At 33.1% G+C, this 19,771-nt stretch overlaps 1 non-coding gene across 1 annotated transcript; it reads left to right on the top strand.

Moving 5' to 3' along the window:
- Positions 1 to 16,414: 16,414 nt before the first annotated feature.
- On the top strand, positions 16,415 to 16,487 carry Trnak-uuu. Its single transcript has one exon. It is a non-coding gene; the product is annotated as a tRNA-Lys (tRNA).
- Positions 16,488 to 19,771: the final 3,284 nt, after the last annotated feature.

Below are 19,771 nucleotides of genomic sequence, written 5' to 3'. Positions count from 1 at the left end.
ATATAATAACACAGCTACAATATAAAAGAGTCAAAAATATCATATTTCTAAACTGATTCCAACCAAAATAAATACAAAATACGCATCTTAGAAACCGTCGTACTTAACATAATGGAATAAATTTTTAAAGGTAGAAACCGTTTGTATATGTGACAAACTCTGGTTAAAAAAATATAAAATTTGTTAAAGAATTTATAAAAAAGGAAACAATTTCATTATTTCACAACCCTTTCAACTGTGCACTTAAATTGAACTTTTGATACTTTACGTAAGTTCATTATACAGTATGGTAAAAAAGTCCCGGAACGGTTTAATATATTTTTTACCAATATAGATAAAGTAATGAGACTTGGTATATCAATAATAGCCATAAATGTCTAGTTAGTCTACTCTAACTGAAATGGCGGCGTTTTAAAGTTATTCGTCATTTATCTGTGATTCGATGAATTAGTTCTTCTGTGTTGGCAACATTCATTGCAACAATGGGATTTCCGGGATAGTGTATTGGTCTTGAAAACTCATTAGTGTTTACATCCTTTCTATTCAGTGAAAGTTGTTTTTTGACATTCTTGTTGAAAGTCCAACTGCAGGGTCATTAACTGTGTATCTTATCATTCTGAGGGTAGAATGCGTTCAGACAGGAAACTTAATTTTCCTCATGAGCTGTTACAAAGTCGATCTTAAGTTAAGATTTGTAAAGTGTAGATTGGGTTTAATTTAATTGTCAACAGTGACTAGTTGTGAATCTTATGATAAGGGATGTCTCTGACTGAGACTGAGAGAATAAACCTGCTTATGATGAGGGGGTATGGTGACCGTGTACGATCATATGACGAAGTTGTGCATTTATTTAATGACACATTTCCGGACCGGCCACCAATATCAAAGTCTACCGTCTGTAGAACAGTCCAACGATTTCTAGATACCGGCAATGTTAAAGACCGTCCAAGAAGTGGTAGACCTTTATCTGCTACTGACGAAAATACATCCATAGAAGTATTACAAAATTTCATCTAAGAGCCACACACATAAACAAGAACTGCAGCAACTAATCACGGAATAAGCCATGTTTCAGTGTTAAACGTTTTAAAACAAAACCACTATTATCCGTATAAGGTCAGATTGGTCCAGGAGCTTTCGGAAGACGATTTTGACAGAAGAGTGGAATTTTGTGAGACAATGATGAATAGATATGTACGATGATGTATGATGTATGTATGTAAGATCGAAATTTCTTAGCAAAAGTTGTATTTTCAGACGAAGCTACCTTTGCACTTCATGGCGATGTAAGTAGGCATAACTGTCGTTATTGGAGCGACGACAATCCTCACTGGATGAGGGAAAGCCATACCCAGAAACCTGAAAAAGTTAACGTGTGGGCTGGGATTGTTGGCAATCATATTTTTGGACCTTTCATAATCAATGGAAATTTCAATGGGGTGACATATGAATTGATGTTGAGAGAAACCGTTATACCGGCTTTACGTGCTGTGTTGGGTCGAAGTTATAACACAGGATGGTGCACCACCTCATTATGCTTTACAAGTACGAGCGCTGCTTGACAGAGAGTTTCGCAATCGTTGGATAGGACGTAGGGGAGCAATAGAGTGGCCACCTAGATCACCTGATCTAAATCCTCTTGATTTCTTTTTATGGGGTTATTTAAAACAAAGAGTTTTTTAACTAAGCCTGCCAACACAGAACTAATTCACCGGATAACAGAGGAACTCATCAAATACCTCCTGAGATGATTCAAAAAGTTATTGAAGGCTTCTACCACAGATTGGGCTATTGCCAAGAGAAACTTGGACAACATTTTGAACACGTTCTATAACTGTAAGTACTAAATTTTCAATTCTAATTATTAAATTAATGTTATCTTAATGTAAGAGAATGACTTATTTGGATAAATGACGAATAACTTTAAAACACCGCCATTTCAGTTAGAGTGAACCTTTTGAGATCCGGTTTGCAGCAATGTGTTCTACTAAGTAAGACCTTTAATTTGATATAAAACTCGACCTATGCTGCTATTTAAGAATTTTGTCGGACTCCTCGTGGGCCGTCCCCCATAAGGGATAAAAAAGTTTTAATACCTTAAAAAACTAGACATTTATGGCTATTATTGATATACCAAGTCTCATTACTTTATCTATATTGGTAAAAAATATATTAAACCGTTCCGGGACTTTTTTTACCATACTGTATGTGCATATAATAGCTTATGAACATTCGCCCGGCAAGTGAAAGATCCGGGTTCGACTCCCGGCGGAGCAAGTACTTTTTGCGATTCAATGTTTATTGAAATTATATATATATATATATATATATATATATATAATATATTTATATATATATTAATTTAATTACATATAAAATTACAGTTTGATCATAAAATAAACATTGCTATGTTACAGTAAACATTTCCAACTATCCCTATAATTAATTATAATTGGTTGTATACTTATATACTAAGGTAACATAGACTAACGACATTTACTTTTTCGCATAATTAGAAAACTCGTCCTGAAAACTACAGCAGGTTGACCATTACAGAACGAGGTTATCGCATATCAGCTGTAAGATACGAGGGCACTGATGCCACCATTACAGCGCTAATGAAACTCGATGTGCAAATTAACCTAAAGTGGGAGAGTTTCACAAGACATTGTTTCAGAGAGGGCATTTTTATTTTATACTGCAAATTACCACTAGTTAAAGAAGTGTGTTGGTTCTATTAGGTAAATAGTCAAAATTGGATTTAAGATCAATACACTACAAATCCAGCGGATCAGCTCGACATTATAATAACAGTTATAAAACCTGAATTATATAAAAAGTAATGGAATAACCCGATTACGGTTTACAGTGAAAGAAATACCAATAGTCATGAACTGTACAAAGTTGGTGACATCTGGAAGTTGTGGATTTTACTGTATTGGTCTTTAAATTTTCTAAAATGTTTTAGAAAATATATCATCATATCCACATTTCTAAATACAGTACTTATACAACTGCCATACATCACTTAGGTTGTTGAATTTAGTTTATTACGCTAAAGTCAATAAAATGAAATGCGTCATTAACTAAGTTTACATTTAAAACTTTCCACCAAACCCTTAAGTGTCGTTCTTTTTAGAATAATCTTTATTATCATAAAAACCTTTAAATAATTCGAGCAACTAAACATTTATTACGGCTTATCTAATCTGGTCTACCACAAGGTATGTACTAAAGGTTTATGAGGAGTTTATTATAGGTTTATGAGCTTACTAATACGTACACAAAGATTAATAACATGTTTATGTTTTAATCGTGGCTTGTTAAAAAATAAATAAAATATTCCGTTTATTGTTAATTACGGAACTTACGGAATATTAAAATAGCTTGTAAAGCTTTTTTTTTAATTAGGACAAGAAGTTGAGAAAACCTCATTTCACTTCGTAAAAGGTTCTTCCAGAGTGACTGGACATTCAGGATGAGTAAGCTTACACCTAGGGGTCACCTCCTGTCGAGATCCACCATTAGGAGGGATAGTAGACACCATCTCAGTGAAGCCAACTTTGAAGAAGGGAACTTTTGAAGAGGCTATCTCTGATCCAAGAGGAAGTGGATTTTCAAATATAGGTTTGCCTCCTTGAACACTAAGGAAGCTCCATCCACTTCAATAAGTTATCATTACAATGGTAATGATAACTTGAAACAGCAGTGGAAAACAAGTAGTATAGACAGTGAATGTTTTATTTTTAAAAATATACTCTTGTTTTATCTAATTATTATTTGTGTGAATATATTTCGCATGGCATGGTCACTTATTCTTCAGCCCTGTAGGCAATTTAGGTTTCATGGGATTAATTAAATTGAGTCATTAAATAGTTATTATTAAATATGAGAAAGTCCTAGTTTTACTTACAACAAATGTAGAAGTGAATACGAGGTGCAAAACTTTGACAAGTTCAGAACTCCCGCCTTTTCATTTAATCAAGATCTATGCAGTCTGTGTGGTCTACGGGACCGATGAGTATGACCGCGCTTGCAAGAAGCTCATAACTGCGGTGGAAGCGAGTAAGAGGTACGAAACACTACCAAGTTCAGAACTTCTGGCATGTGAACTGAACAAGAACTAAGCAGTCCATGTGGTCTCTGCGGAATTGGTGAGATTGATCGCGCTTGCTGCAAGCTCATAACTGCAGTGGAAGCGAGTGTGAGGTATGAAACACTGACAAGTACAGAACTTCTGGCATGTAAACTGAACAAGAACTAAGCAGTCCATGTGGTCTCTGCAGAGTTGGTGAGATTGAACGCGCTTGTATCAAGCTCATAACTGCGGTAGAAGCGAGTATGAGGTATGAAACACTGACAAGTGCAGAACTTCTGGCATGTAAACTGAACAAGAACTAAGCAGTCCATGTGGTCTCTGCAGAGTTGGTGAGATTGAACGCGCTTGCATCAAGCTCATAACTGCGGTAGAAGCGAGTATGAGGTATGAAACACTGACAAGTGCAGAACTTCTGGCATGTAAACTGAACAAGAACTAAGCAGTCCATGTGGTCTCTGCAGAGTTGGTGAGATTGAACGCGCTTGCATCAAGCTCATAACTGCGGTAGAAGCGAGTATGAGGTATGAAACACTGACAAGTACAGAACTTCTGGCATGTAAACTGAACAAGAACTATGCTGCCCATGTGGTCTCTGCGGAATTGGTGAGATTGAACGCGCTTGCATCAAGCTCATAACTGCGGTAGAAGCGAGTGTGAGGTATGAAACACTGACAAGTGCAGAACTTCTGGCATGTAAACTGAACAAGAACTAAGCAGTCCATGTGGTCTCTGCAGAGTTGGTGAGATTGAACGCGCTTGTATCAAGCTCATAACTGCGGTAGAAGCGAGTATGAGGTATGAAACACTGACAAGTGCAGAACTTCTGGCATGTAAACTGAACAAGAACTAAGCAGTCCATGTGGTCTCTGCAGAGTTGGTGAGATTGAACGCGCTTGCATCAAGCTCATAACTGCGGTAGAAGCGAGTATGAGGTATGAAACACTGACAAGTGCAGAACTTCTGGCATGTAAACTGAACAAGAACTAAGCAGTCCATGTGGTCTCTGCAGAGTTGGTGAGATTGAACGCGTTTGCATCAAGCTCATAACTGCGGTGGAAGCGAGTATGAGGTATGAAACAGTGACAAGTGCAGAACTTCTGGCATGTAAACTGAACAAGAACTATGCTACCCATGTGGTCTCTGCGGAATTGGTGAGATTGAACGCGCTTGCATCTAGCTCATAACTGCGGTGGAAGCGAGTATGAGGTATGAAACACTGACAAGTGCAGAACTTCTGGCATGTGAACTGAACAAGAACTATGCTATCCATGTGGTCTCTGCGGAATTGGTGAGATTGAACGCGCTTGCATCAAGCTCATAACTGCGGTGGAAGCGAGTATGAGGTATGAAACAGTGACAAGTGCAGAACTTCTGGCATGTAAACTGAAACAAGAACTATGCTGCCCATGTGGTTTCTGCGGGCCTTTTAGGTTTTAACTCGCTTGCTTGAAGCTCACAAGCTTTCTCAATTTGCTTTCGTTTGATAATAATAATAATAAATAAAAGAAAAATAACGACCCACATGATATATATGTTTAATTATTACAAATGTATGAGAGAGTTATGAGTATTGTTGAAATTATAATTAGTTCATACAAGAAGTGTTCTACAAGCGCAAAAATTGTAATAAGAGCGACTCGCAATTTCGATTAAGGTCTTATCCTTAAAACTGAACTATAAAACTAAATGGAATGGCATATACAAGGTTTAATGAAAGCGTTGGTCTGGCTATACATTTTCAGATTCTATATATGATTCTAAGCTAAAAATTAAACCATTTTCCATATTGCTTATCAGCTATACCCACTTAGTTTCTTTTTACAATTTTATAGTTGTTGTTATCTTTACGATTGCTACAATACTTGATAATGGGGTAAATATCAGTAGGTAATATATCAGACAAATATAAGTTTAAATCAGTTCCTTATATTTTTGTAAAGATTTTACAAGACTAAAAAAATAGAAAAAGGATCCAAGGATCTCTATTTTTTTAAATTCGGTTGAGAAATGATTATATTATGGAAGGTTTCGTAAAATAAATGGCACATAAATTGATAGTATTTGAAGAGCTGTTATTTAAATCAATTGTTACTGTACGTGAAATTCAACACACAAAAATTGACAATTGTACCTTTAACATCTAATAGATAGTCAGTTTTCATAACACTATCAATTTTTAACTGATCTTAGAAACGTTTACATTTATTAGATGTTACAGGTTCAATTATCAGTTTCAGTTCATCAGGTACGCACGTATTTGGCTGAAATTGAAATAATTTATTTAGACTTAGTTCGGTATAAATAAAGTATTTTAGTTGAACTCACTACTACGTAGAAATTAAAATCAAACTAAATTAAACGTCAAATTAATATCAAAACCCTACTTAAACACATAGTAGTTAACATCGGCTCTTTTTGTTATCACGCAACCCAATAATATTTACAGATTGTAATATTTACACAATTCATAAAAGGCTGAACATAAGTTTATGTCTTTCCGACACTCTCTCTGAATTTAAAAGTGCAGTATTAAAAATCGGCTCTTTTTGTTATCACGCAACCCAATAATATTTACAGATTGTAATATTTACACAATTTAAATATAATATTTAATAAAAGGCTGTCATAAGTTTATGTCTTTCCGACACTTCTCTCTGAATTAAAAGTGCAGTATTAAAAATCGGCTCTTTTTGTTATCACGCAACCCAATAATATTTACAGATTGTAATATTTACACAATTCATAAAAGGCTGAACATAAGTTTATGTCTTTCCGACACTTCTCTCTGAATTAAAAGTGCAGTATTAAAAATCGGCTCTTTTTGTTATCACGCAACCCAATAATATTTACAGATTGTAATATTTACACAATTCATAAAAGGCTGAACATAAGGTTTATGTCTTTCCGACACTTCTCTCTGAATTAAAAGTGCAGTATTAAAAATCGGCTCTTTTTGTTATCACGCAACCCAATAATATTTACAGATTGTAATATTTACACAATTCATAAAAGGCTGAACATAAGTTTATGTCTTTCCGACACTTCTCTCTGAATTAAAAGTGCAGTATTAAAAATCGGCTCTTTTTGTTATCACGCAACCCAATAATATTTACAGATTGTAATATTTACACAATTCATAAAAGGCTGAACATAAGTTTATGTCCTTTCCGACACTTCTCTCTGAATTAAAAGTGCAGTATTAAAAATCGGCTCTTTTTGTTATCACGCAACCCAATAATATTTACAGATTGTAATATTTACACAATTCATAAAAGGCTGAACATAAGTTTATGTCTTTCCGACACTTCTCTCTGAATTAAAAGTGCAGTATTAAAAATCGGCTCTTTTTGTTATCACGCAACCCAATAATATTTACAGATTGTAATATTTACACAATTCATAAAAGGCTGAACATAAGTTTATGTCTTTCCGACACTTCTCTCTGAATTAAAAGTGCAGTATTAAAAATCGGCTCTTTTTGTTATCACGCAACCCAATAATATTTACAGATTGTAATATTTACACAATTCATAAAAGGCTGAACATAAGTTTATGTCTTTCCGACACTTCTCTCTGAATTAAAAGTGCAGTATTAAAAATCGGCTCTTTTTGTTATCACGCAACCCAATAATATTTACACAATTCATAAAAGGCTGAACATAAGTTTATGTCTTTCCGACACTTCTCTCTGAATTAAAAGTGCAGTATTAATAGAAACACAGATGCACAATGTGGCAACAACGTAAACGTCACAAACACGTGGCAACCCCGCGGTGGCTACACAAAGAGATGTTGCCATTCCAACAGTGTCCTTTGCCGACTTTCACCGAATGAGACGGTAAACCAAGAGCGCTTCTGATATAATTTGTTTTATAATACTTATTAAAGACGTATTAATGCTAGAATTTTTAAGCAATTACATATTGTTCAATGTTAATGAAAACACCACTTTTCCGAATTGTTTTTTTTTTGACGAGGCCTTTCGAAACTAAAGGTTTCATCTTCAGGCAACTCCACAAATAAATATTTAAATATTTTGTTTGTTACAGTTAATATTAAAAAAACATATGGTGTAAATATGCAAATACAAAAATTTCGAAAAATTTCAGCCAGTATGAAAAATTAGGTTTGACTACAGTTTAATATTTGAATAAATTGAAAAGAAAGAAGACTGGAATTTTAAATAGGCCCCTCTTCATTGTTTATGAGTTTTCCTTTATTTCTGTTTATGTGTAGTGTTTCCCAAGCATTTAAGTTCATTGGTTTTGTTACTTATTTTATTAATTTTAGATTTTTAATTGATGTTCTGTGTCATGATTCAATACAGTGCTTGGCTACAGCAGATTTGTCAACTTTTCTATATTTTGTGTGTGCTAAATGCTCTTTAAATCGTGTTTTTATTGTTCTTTTTGTTTGTCCAATATAAATTTTGTCACAGTCTTCGCATCCAATATCGCATTGCAAATAATATTTAAAGAATTACCCATTTGCTCCAAGAGTTTTCAATTACATATTCTGTTTTACATCCATTTAAAACTTTTTAAATTACTGGTATGATTAATGTTTACCATACAATCGACGTTTATTGTTAGCTGCACAGACATTTTGTATTATACCCTTATCGATTAGAGTGTAGCTGAAATGCCAGGCACATTTTCCGTATGCACGCATGCCCACACCCTTGAGCCAGAAAATTGGCTATCTCGATACATGCTGATTTTTCCCACCAACGGACACCGCCATATTAGTGAAAGTGTATTGCCTGATTGAAATGGAAATTTAATTGTATTTTAAATGGTTCGCTATTTTTTATAGCAGTAGTGGTTGTATTCTCTGAACCTACTTTGGGTACAGTAAAAGTCGATGTGTCACTACATCTGGGCTATCCTGTGGATGTTCAGGAGTGACGCATCACTAACCGCAAATTAATGTCAAGATACTGGGGTAATTGGTTGGATCGACGAAACTAGTTTACTGCAAAGATTGTCTGTTAGAGTTCCCTTAGTGTTAAAGGCTATTGCTAGAGCAACATGAGTGCCTACCCTCGCCTGATCTGTCTGAAAGAGGCAGAAATAGATCCAGTCTCTCTTTCTTCCAATGTAATTAAAACCCACTATCCCTCCTTATCTAGACATCTAGGATCTAGACAAGAAGCGCCTCTACCACCACACTTTCTCATCCTGTATATCATATAATTCCATAAACAGCGCATAAGTTAATCTTAGAACTTAGTGAAATGGGAGGTTTCCTCGACATTTTGTCCTAAGTGACAGACAGATTGGGTGGAAATAATACTGCCTACCCATGTTTGTGTCATGTTTGTATGTTTGTGGGTGTTTAAAAGTACGAGTATCTGGACCTAACGCACTCCAAATTTGATAATGTTTGGATCCATTTTATATCACGGGTTATTAGGAAAATTCAATGCTCTTTATAGAATTGGAAGTGTGTATTTAGCTTGTCTTTTAGTATCGGTTTAGCTTAAAAACCGATACATTCCATTTCTGCTTTCTGATAACAAAAACTGCAGTGTTTATTGGTAATATAATTACTTTGGGGTGGTAATTAGGTAAAAGCGAAAGAGTAACTGATTTTAAAAACAGGAGAGATAAATTGGCTCCCTATAAACATAAATAATATTTAATGGAAAATATCGTATCCACAATAAGTTCCTCTTACCGTAATTAATTGAAAATCATTTACAACGTACGTATTATGGTTTACATAAGAGAAAGGAGAAAAAACAATACCTAATTTAGCGTGTATACTGTCATCACATTAAACAAGAGATATCTCATAATATAGATTCACTAAAGTATTATTAACTCTGTACCAGATACTTTATTCCCACATTTATTTGCTCACCTGGGAGCTAACCGCGGATTCGCATGCGATTTTCAAAATGAAGGTCTGTATTTTTCTCTCTTAGTTAAAGCAAATATGAAGAAGTCTAATACCAATTTTCAAGCGGAAGTAGGCAATATCAGATTCCTATTATTTCAGTGTTCATGGTTAATAAGAGGTAAGTGAAATTGCGATTGATTCTTATATCGTGCTTTGGGCGTTTAGGAGCAGTTCTGGTTCGAGTGAATTGTATTTTAAGCGCCGTAGTTGGGTTTGCCTTGTTGTCCTGATAAGTAGATACATACGTAGTTAATTATAACCTGGAGTTATTAATTATAATAAACTGACAGTTACTATATTTACGTAATTACACGCATTGCACAAGTCCATGGGTTTTACACTAAAACCAATTATGAAAACACAAAAAAATTCGGCAAAAATGTCTTGTGTAAGGCATTAGTATAACTTGAATTTTGAGTTATCTTTCCTTTTATTGCAGCGCCTGTATCTGACACTGTCTCAGATTCGACTCCTGGAATGTGGAGTCATGTTCTCAAGAGATCTAAAGAAAGTCAACGACGAAGAAGCTCAAAACTAAAGATTTACATCGTTTCGACACCAGAGACATATATAAATAGGTGAAGTGGTAGTCTCATTGTCTCATCAGGTGCACAACGCATTACGATGTGATAGACAAGATTTCTATTCACAATGGAGCAACGAAGCTATGGTAGGAAGGGTTCATTTAATTGAATTTTGAGTTTAGCTCCAGTTTACGAATGGTCCATGAACTGCAACTAAATTCTAACTTAAATTGAGTCAACTCTTCCTGCCACAGCTAAGTTATTCGTAGATTAGTATAACATTAATACAGGTTTACCTTGCAACTGATCCAACTATTGCTGAGCTATTCCCAATCGTTGACCTCTATTTTAGAGGTCTTTCCTTCAATAGACTCAATATTCCTCACCAGTTTTTAAATTTGAAAAAAGTACTTTACAAAATTTTTACTACATTATTAATGAGCAGTTTTTATTTACTGTATAGAGCTAATCTTTAATTTATTTTTGTCGTTTGAAATTTAACATGAAAATAATTTATTTGTTTTATTATAAAAATATACTTTTTGGTCTTTTAAAAATTAAAATTAATAAAATGTGTAGTAATAATCATCAGAAAGTATATAAGCCGAATTGGGGAAATGAGATGTCCAGGATAAGGCATACTTAATGTTTATAGATGTGCTGTGCTAAGACCAGATAAATATATTACCCAATTAACTGGTCGATTATAACCTAGAATTCAAGGCATTAGAGCATCGTTTTCGTCTGTCCCACATTAAATTTAAATAATAATTAAAATTAGTCTTTTCATTCCATTACTGGCTTTTTCTTGGCAATTATTTACAGACGACTACTATCTCAATTTAAGAAGTCAAACCTATGAGTTTAAAATTCAAATAAAAAGTTAAAGAATATCTTATTTTACCACGCAAAATTAGGGTTAGGAAGCCCTCTCTAACAATTCACCAACGGCTTAAAGGTGACTTCCGAACCACCAATGGCCGGGTAGGCGGGCTGCTTGCAAGGACAGGATCGCTCACCGGTCACCCATCCAAGCAGCAGCCACGCTCGACGTTGCTTGATTCTGTTATCTTACGATAACCGCCGTACCCACTAAACTGCGCTCTTGGCACGTTAAATTTTACATAAAACTTACAGAAAGAGATATTGTGATTTGTTCCTTTGATTTTATTATTTATATAAAGAAATAAATAATGTAATTCTATTACGGACAAAGTTAGTGCTCTGTCAGCCCTAACAGAGAGGCTCAGGTGGTAAATATTAGAACGGTAACAATCAAAGTTTGGCACAGCCCTATCGTAGGACCTCAGAACCAACTAAAATGATTATCCGGACCTCAATGTGAATTATGTATGTCCTGTTTAATTATTACAATGAAAAGGCTGTACTGTATGTTATTCTTGCTGAGAAAAACACAATGATAAAAGTAAAATAAAATAAGTATCATCTTAACAAAGAATCTCCCCAATAATGTATCGTTTTATACTTAGTCAATACCTAATATTTAATTAATCACAAAAAAGTGTTATTTGCCTAAAATAGAGATATAATCATTCCTCATTCTCCACTTAAGTTAAATATATAGTATTCAAACCTGATCCTTTAAATAATTTGTTTCTGAAAACTCATTTGACTGCTTTACTCTGTATTATTACAGATTATTAAACATACACAAAGTATTGTACTGTTTTGATACACGCTTTTATATGCATAACCAAGTATGTTCAATTATCTTGGTTAACCACACAATTACACAGTAAAGCTTCAGTTCCACATTATTAACACTATGTTTGTATTAAAACCAAGTTTACAATTAAAGTAACAACAACAAACGTTTCTATCGCCCAATTCTTGGTGCATTTACATTTATTACCATAATAATGCTGATGAAACGGAAATCTGATTAAATTCTAGTGTCACCATCACTATCATCATCTATACATAATGTAGTATACGTGATGTAATAATCTTTTTTGGTAATATGTTTGTTAAAAGATTATTAAAAGTGGTTTTATTTTAAATACTAACGGTACTAAAGAACTTGATTGAAGTAATACATTACTGTTAGATTAACAGACAAACTCATGAATAATGTTCATTTTTTGTAATTTTAAACTTACAAGAAAATCCAATTATGTTCACAATCTTTAGTTCAAAACATAATCAGTTGTACATTGTTATAGTGAAAGTAACAGGATTTTTCGGAGAATTGCCATCATTCAGTGATACAAGTAATCAGTAACACAACGTTTCGAGATCTGCAATCTGTTCTCTTCCTCAGGAGGCTTTCAATTGAATATTTCCTGTTGTTTCGTATTTATTTGTTTTATGAGCAATAGTTTCAGTTTTACTGTAAATAAATAATTAAACTGAATGTTGGAAAAGTACTAGAACAAAGTAATAAATAATTGTCAGAGTAATGGATTAATTATTGCATACTGTTCATACGTTTTTAAGTTTGAAACCTGCTATTGATAGGTATACATTTTAATTGTGCATTTAAATAAAATAAACTACGCTGTTGTAATTGACTGTGTTTTTAAGAAAATAATTACTATGTCCTTTTGGGAATGTACTAATATATTATAAGATTAAGAGGTTTTAATTTTCGGCGTCATATATTCACTACTTAACAGAATATCATTATGAGTTATTTAAAGCAACCAAAGCTTCATATCATTGAAGGAGGAGCTCTTCTTATTGGAAAAAACAATTTTCTATTATTTTATAAAAGACAACTCACAATTATCCAATATTTTTTATATTTTCACACGAGGCATTTCGACATCCAAAATGCCATCGACAGGTGTGTAAAAAACAAAGCTTCATAGTTTGTGCGGTAAATGTTAGTTAGTTCATCCACTTCAGTCGGATTACACATTAATATTTTCGATGACCAACATATTTCCAAATTTCTTCTTTCTCATTTTTAACTCTTTAATCTGTATATATTATCGTTCGTGGTTATGTGAAAAAAAGTAATTAATATCAAATTTGCATTTTCATAACAATTTATGGAACGGTATTTTGGCTAACTTTATTCTCTTGGTGCGCACACCTGGCCACGGCTCTTATAAAACAGAATAAAGAGGGTAGGTATAGTGTGAGATGGTCGGTACTAAAAGTTCTGAGGTCATAGATAAGATTTTAAGCTGCACTTTTTTAACTCTAAATCCGACGTCTTAGACCATGTTCACCGAATCTCGCCGTCATGTTACATGAAGAACCGATATTCATGAAAACTAATAAACGGGTAAAGTCACACTAAGGACAAATGAACAAATATCTCTTCGCCGTTTTCATCTAACAAAACTTGGCCAACTTCCAAACCAAGTTTTAATTGAAAAAGTGCGACAGGAGAGAGTGAGACCGGCCCAAGGATGTGTCGCGATGTTTCCAAGTTCTCCCAGAAGTGGTATCTCCAGGTAGTCGGGGTCTAATGTAAAGGTAAACTGTGATAATCAATTACAACTGTCTAAACCTTTCCTACCAACTCAATCTTTTATCAGCCAATGTTTCCTGCATTATTTTTGAAAATTATATTCACATATACTGCTTTGTAAAAATGATAAGAAAATTATGAGCTAAAAAAATTTGTGTCCTCAAATTTAAATTAATTCTTTAAGCTCGTGTATTTTTGTATATTTCGATTATACTAGGATAGTATTTGTAGTTTACACACATTTTACAATAATAATAACTAAATATTAAAGTTAAAAGATGATAAAAACAAAAGTTAATTTCTCTTCCAAAACAAAAATTCTTCAATACTATTCCAAATATTAAATTAATTAGTACAAAAATTGAATTAGAACGTACTAAAAGGTTATACAGGGTGTAATTAAGTCCTGTTACACCTGGATGTATTCCAAACTGATTGAGACATCAATGTAAAATCTTCTCCATACCTATTAAGTTACATGTTTAGACTTTTAGAAGGATACAAATATTTCCCCTCTCTTTTTCAAAGAGGGGAAGAGGGGGGTTTCTTTAAATTATAAAATTACAAACTCTGTCTTGTGAAGTGTTATTTGAGAAGTAAACTAAAAAGAAACAAAATGACAGGAACAACATCTCTACGACCACCTTTAAAGTGTTGAACAAAACATCTCTACGATACTTTGAAAAGAGGGATGAATTGTTTGGTACCCTCTAAAAATTCCAAAAAGTAATTTAATAAGTATGATGCATGTTGTACATTGATATCTCAATCAGTTTGGAATATATCCAGGAATATTAGGATTTAATTTACACCCTTAGGAGTAAGGGGTTGTTTCTATAACTTTTGCTAGGATCGTAAAGTTTTTTGTTCATCTTATTGTGTTTCTTGACATATCACAAGATAGAGGTTGCTACTTGAAAATTTAAAGTTACCCCCTTCTACCTCTTTTGAAAAGTGGGGTGATATATTTGTTAAACTCGAAAAAATCCAAAAAAGTATTTTAATAAATATGGTGAAGGTTGTACAACAATATCTCAATCCGTTTGGAATACATCCAGGCGTATCATGACTTAATTTACAATCTTTATATTCCCTTCAACAGTTTGCAGAGAAGTAATATAAAACATAATTCTTGTAGAAGTTTTTGCGCATGTGTGTAATTGATTGTAAATCGATGTAAATATCGATTGAAGCGAATTATTTTCTTATTTCAATCCAAAACAATTAGTTTAATTATTGTCCATTGTTCATGTTAGAGTCCTGTTAGAACTTTAGAAAGATTGGTACAAGACTCCTTACCGATTTCTGTATGTCCGTCTACAAGCGGTTTACAAAAAGGTGTACGTCCTTCTTCGGACCTTTTTTGTTTATGGAAATCAATATCACAAAACTGACACCACCACTGACAAGATCGTCACACGTTTCGTAACAGAAGGGTACTGACACTGGGTTATGCGCATGCGCTAACGGCAGCTGAGCTTGCTACGCTATATCACACGGTGTACTGGTAAGAATTTTCATTCGTTTCAGATGTTGGTGCAATCGGAGTGAAATTGTAGATATTTAAAATAGTATTTAAAAGCACCTCAGAATTAGTCTCAAAGCAAGTGGTGAAGAAATAAATAATATTGTTTTCTTTCTAAAAAATACCTATTTAAGTTACATTTTATAAGAAACATGTAGTTTTCTCTTAAGTTATGCTTAGTTAAAATATGTTCCTAACTCGTAAATCATAAAAATGTCATTCTCAGAAATTATATTATCTGTAGGTAAAGTAAAAATTTAGTCTGGTTAAAAAATTACCCTAACATTCTACTTCAAATGACTTTAATTATTAGTTTAATTTATAAAATTATACTACATCGTAAGAAATTCGGGTTAAAAACGAAACAAACAAGTGAATGTTAAAAGTATTTTTTCACTCACAAAATTTAAAAAAGAGATCAAACCTCTTTCACAAGTGTAAAATCCTACAAGTTAATTGGTTAAGGTAGATCGCATAAGTATAAAAAAATGGATAGGCCGAAAGACTATTAAAAAATAAAACAGTTGTATGAAAAAAATAGAAACGCAATTTCAAAAGAACTTTGCTTCAGATTTCCACCTGAAGAAGAGAGCAGATCTTAGCTCGAAGGTTACAGGTTTTTAAATGTACATTGTAGCAACTATGCGTAGGTAATGAACCTTTAAAGAGAATTACGTTTAAATTCATGAAACTGAAATATTATGTAAATTTAATATTATTCTTAAAGAAAATCTAGTTGAAGGTTTTGAATGAAAACAATAACTTATAATCAAAAGTAATTAAAGAGAGCACTAAGGTTGGCAACGATAACAAACAGATGTGGGTAGAGAGTTGGCAATAACCGTCACGGCATGACGCATATGGCGTTTCACACGCTTCTGTGAACAGCCACAAGTGTTTGACACGCTCTAGAGTACAGAGCCCGGATAGCTCAGTCGGTAGAGCATTAGGCTTTTAACCTAAGGGTCCAGGGTTCGAGTCCCTGTTCGGGCGCTTACATTTTACATGTTTTTTGTTATTAAAGTATAAGTTTTTATTGTAATATTTTCTTTGAGTTTTTCAACAATACGAATATTTGTTAATTTTAGTGTTTTTTTTTATACTATAGTCTTTTGAACAATATGTTTTATAGACATTTGTTTTTTTTGACGATTTATACACCAGGATACATGAACTCGAATTTTGGAAAATATTGTCACAAAAAATTTTAATCTTTTGATGACAGACAGATCAGGTCATCAATGCAATCCAGTCGGCCATTATTTCATATATTATGCAATCCAAGATTTTGTATAAAATTGAATTGAGTGGTTTATTTCATAAACTTAAAGTGTATCACTGTGTTTTACATGATTTGTGCATAATATAATAACGGTTGTGCACATTAAGTCGTGACGTCATGTACGAATATTTCCTTTTAAATTGACGTTGAATTTTAAATATTATATTTATTTCTCTTCAAAATTCAATACGATTTTGATAATTATTCATCGTTTTAAGGACACTATACAACTTTAAAAACATGCGATTTTTAAATCCACAATGTAAAGAATTTAATTCTTATCTGTAGATTTTTGTTTTATTACTTTTTAAGATGTTTAAATTTTTATGTAGGAAACCAATTTTAGCGCTCGTTTATGTATAAAAACGACACAACGACGTGTGCTGTTTAGTTAAAAATAACATGTTTTATAATTTACAGAAGTCCAATTTACAATTTATAGTTCAGTTATGTCGTTTAATTTTACATTTTACGCGAAAAGTCAAACTGCAAAATAGATATTTGTAATTGTATAACTAGCTGAGCTTTAGCGAAGCCTAGCACTCTTGAGCTGGAACAATTTAATTTATGTTTGTCTAAACAGATAGTATTTAGGTTATTCACAGTGTACTGTATTGAATAAATTTTACTCTACATAACATCTTATACGTCGTTAATATCTCCAGAGAACTTTCATTTGTTTAAAAGGGTTTATGTAGATTAATGTGAGAACACAGAAAGCATTTGTTGAACTTAGATGGTCCCAATGGTGTAAGTCTTGTTTAACCAGTAGTATGTTAGTAAAGCTTGTAAATTAACATTACAATCAAACAATACTGCTGTGGTTTTAAAATAATGATATTCTATCAAACTAAATAAGTGTTAGAAGGAACACTATATATATATATATATATATATATATATATATATATATATATATATATATATATATATATATATATATATATATAAATAAAAACGTCTTTTAATGTTGATGTCGGATTTCAGTTTCTTGGGCCCCAAACAATTTTTGGCTTCCATAAGAATTTGTTTGTTAGTTTTGTGAAATTTAATTAACCTGACAAAAAGAATAGAATTATAATTAATCAAAGATCACAAAAAGAAAAGAATTATAATTCATCTTATGAATATTAGACTTACTGAACTTAACTATGAGAAAACTATTAGCACATAGGTAAGTAAACAAAAAAGTATTTACTTATAAAATTTTCTTTTTTTATTGGAAGGAAATTTCATAATAGCGCCATCAAATTCTATTTCTGATAGCATATCTGCATATTCATAGAAACTAATCATAAATTTTAATTTTCTCTAATTATTTAGTTAAACCAGTGGATTGTAGGTCAATACATACCAGGCCTACTGATAAATCCGTCATTGTTACAATACATCCTAAATGTTACTGCAGGTTTGTTATGTGGTACAGGTGCTGTTACTCATTGTAACACAGTTGTGTCAACAACGAAAGTTCGGCGCTGTTGACAGACTGGGATTGATTCTCCTACCTTGCCTTTGTAATAGACAATAAGGCGTTCTCACCCTTCTTCCATTTCCTCATACGGGAAAACTGTCACCTCACTCTTTGGAAAAGTCTCGGATTTAAGTCCATGACGGTTTAGTTGGATAGCATTGAAAACTTTTAATTTTAGAGTATTTAGTTTATTTGGAAAAGTGTAAATTCTATTAGATAGCACTGTTAAGGTGGCAATTAAACATAAAATTTACTTTATAAATTGAATAGAAACCTAAAACAATGTTAAGGTGTCAAAACAATACAAAATATTAACATTTTTAGATGCAGGTTAAATATACGTGTTAATTAATTAACAAAACGCATTCACTATAGTTGTATTTTTTAATATTTGGTGTTTAGGATTGGTAAATAGAAAACTGAAAACTCTTTTTGCACAAGTGCATAATTACTGTAAACTTTAGATGGATGAAAACACGCCATAATATGTAGGTACTGAAATCACGTCACTTATGTATTTAAATCACTTAAAAGGCTTGCTTCCTCATAGTTACACACAATGTTCTTCAACTTCAAAGCTTAGCCTTATTAACCAGTTCATTAACTTTTTTCAATTATCTGTAATATGAACCCAAATATATGTAACACAAGAGACTCAATAAGGAAGAAAGAGATTATAAGAGCGCTCTGGTGTCCACGATACTGATTGATTTGGGGCGCGAGGATTGAGTGGGAGGACTACTGCACCCTGCAAAATTCTCAGTGCATATTGTTCTTAAAGGATTTGCATGGTTCTGAGAAGCCACTGAGATTCTGCTTGTCTTTTTAGCCAATGAAAGGCTGAATTGGTATTCACCCTACAAAGCTCTCAGTTCCCTGCTAGCATCTTGTTCTGCATATACAAGGTTTCGCATGGCTCTAAGAAGCCCTCGAGATTCTACTTGTCACCTTGGCTGATGAAAGTCTGAATTGGTCTAACTATATCAACAACCTGTATTCTTACGTGCCATCGGTTGTTTCTGCCTTTAAAGCTTATTTCAAATACTCAGCAAAGATATCATCCTGTATGGGAATCTTCGTCTGACCCCAAAGAGTTTTTAAAATGTAAATGAGAGTTCTACATCTCATCTGTGGAACCAGGTGATCACACTTGCTTTAGAAAGGTTAATGTTTTAAGCCTTCCAAGCATTCACATCAATGATATGTTTGTTGCCTTTAAGGCTAGATGTTCGGCTAATCTTACTACATTCGATACAGGGGAACATGGCTTCCCTTGTTCACAGATTGACTATTCGAGAGTAGGGCGTTCAATATTTTGCTCTAGTAAATTTAGAGGAGTTAGGATTTTCACAGAAAACTAAAGCCTGTAGTTTAAGTTATGTTGTTTTTCAATAGATGAGTTCCTGGTATGATGTATTGATCCGTATAATTAGTTTATCTTAACTCAGTTATACTAAACTGTTGTTGTTTGTATTATACAAAATGTTAAGCAGTATCATTATAAATACACTCTTGGCAAATTTC

The sequence above is a fragment of the Homalodisca vitripennis genome, chromosome 4 (genome assembly GCF_021130785.1).
Source record: "Homalodisca vitripennis isolate AUS2020 chromosome 4, UT_GWSS_2.1, whole genome shotgun sequence".
In the NCBI taxonomy this organism is placed as follows: domain Eukaryota; kingdom Metazoa; phylum Arthropoda; class Insecta; order Hemiptera; family Cicadellidae; genus Homalodisca; species Homalodisca vitripennis.
The sequence above is the reverse complement of the archived record's forward strand: the minus strand, read 5'-3'. Positions and strand labels throughout refer to the sequence as shown.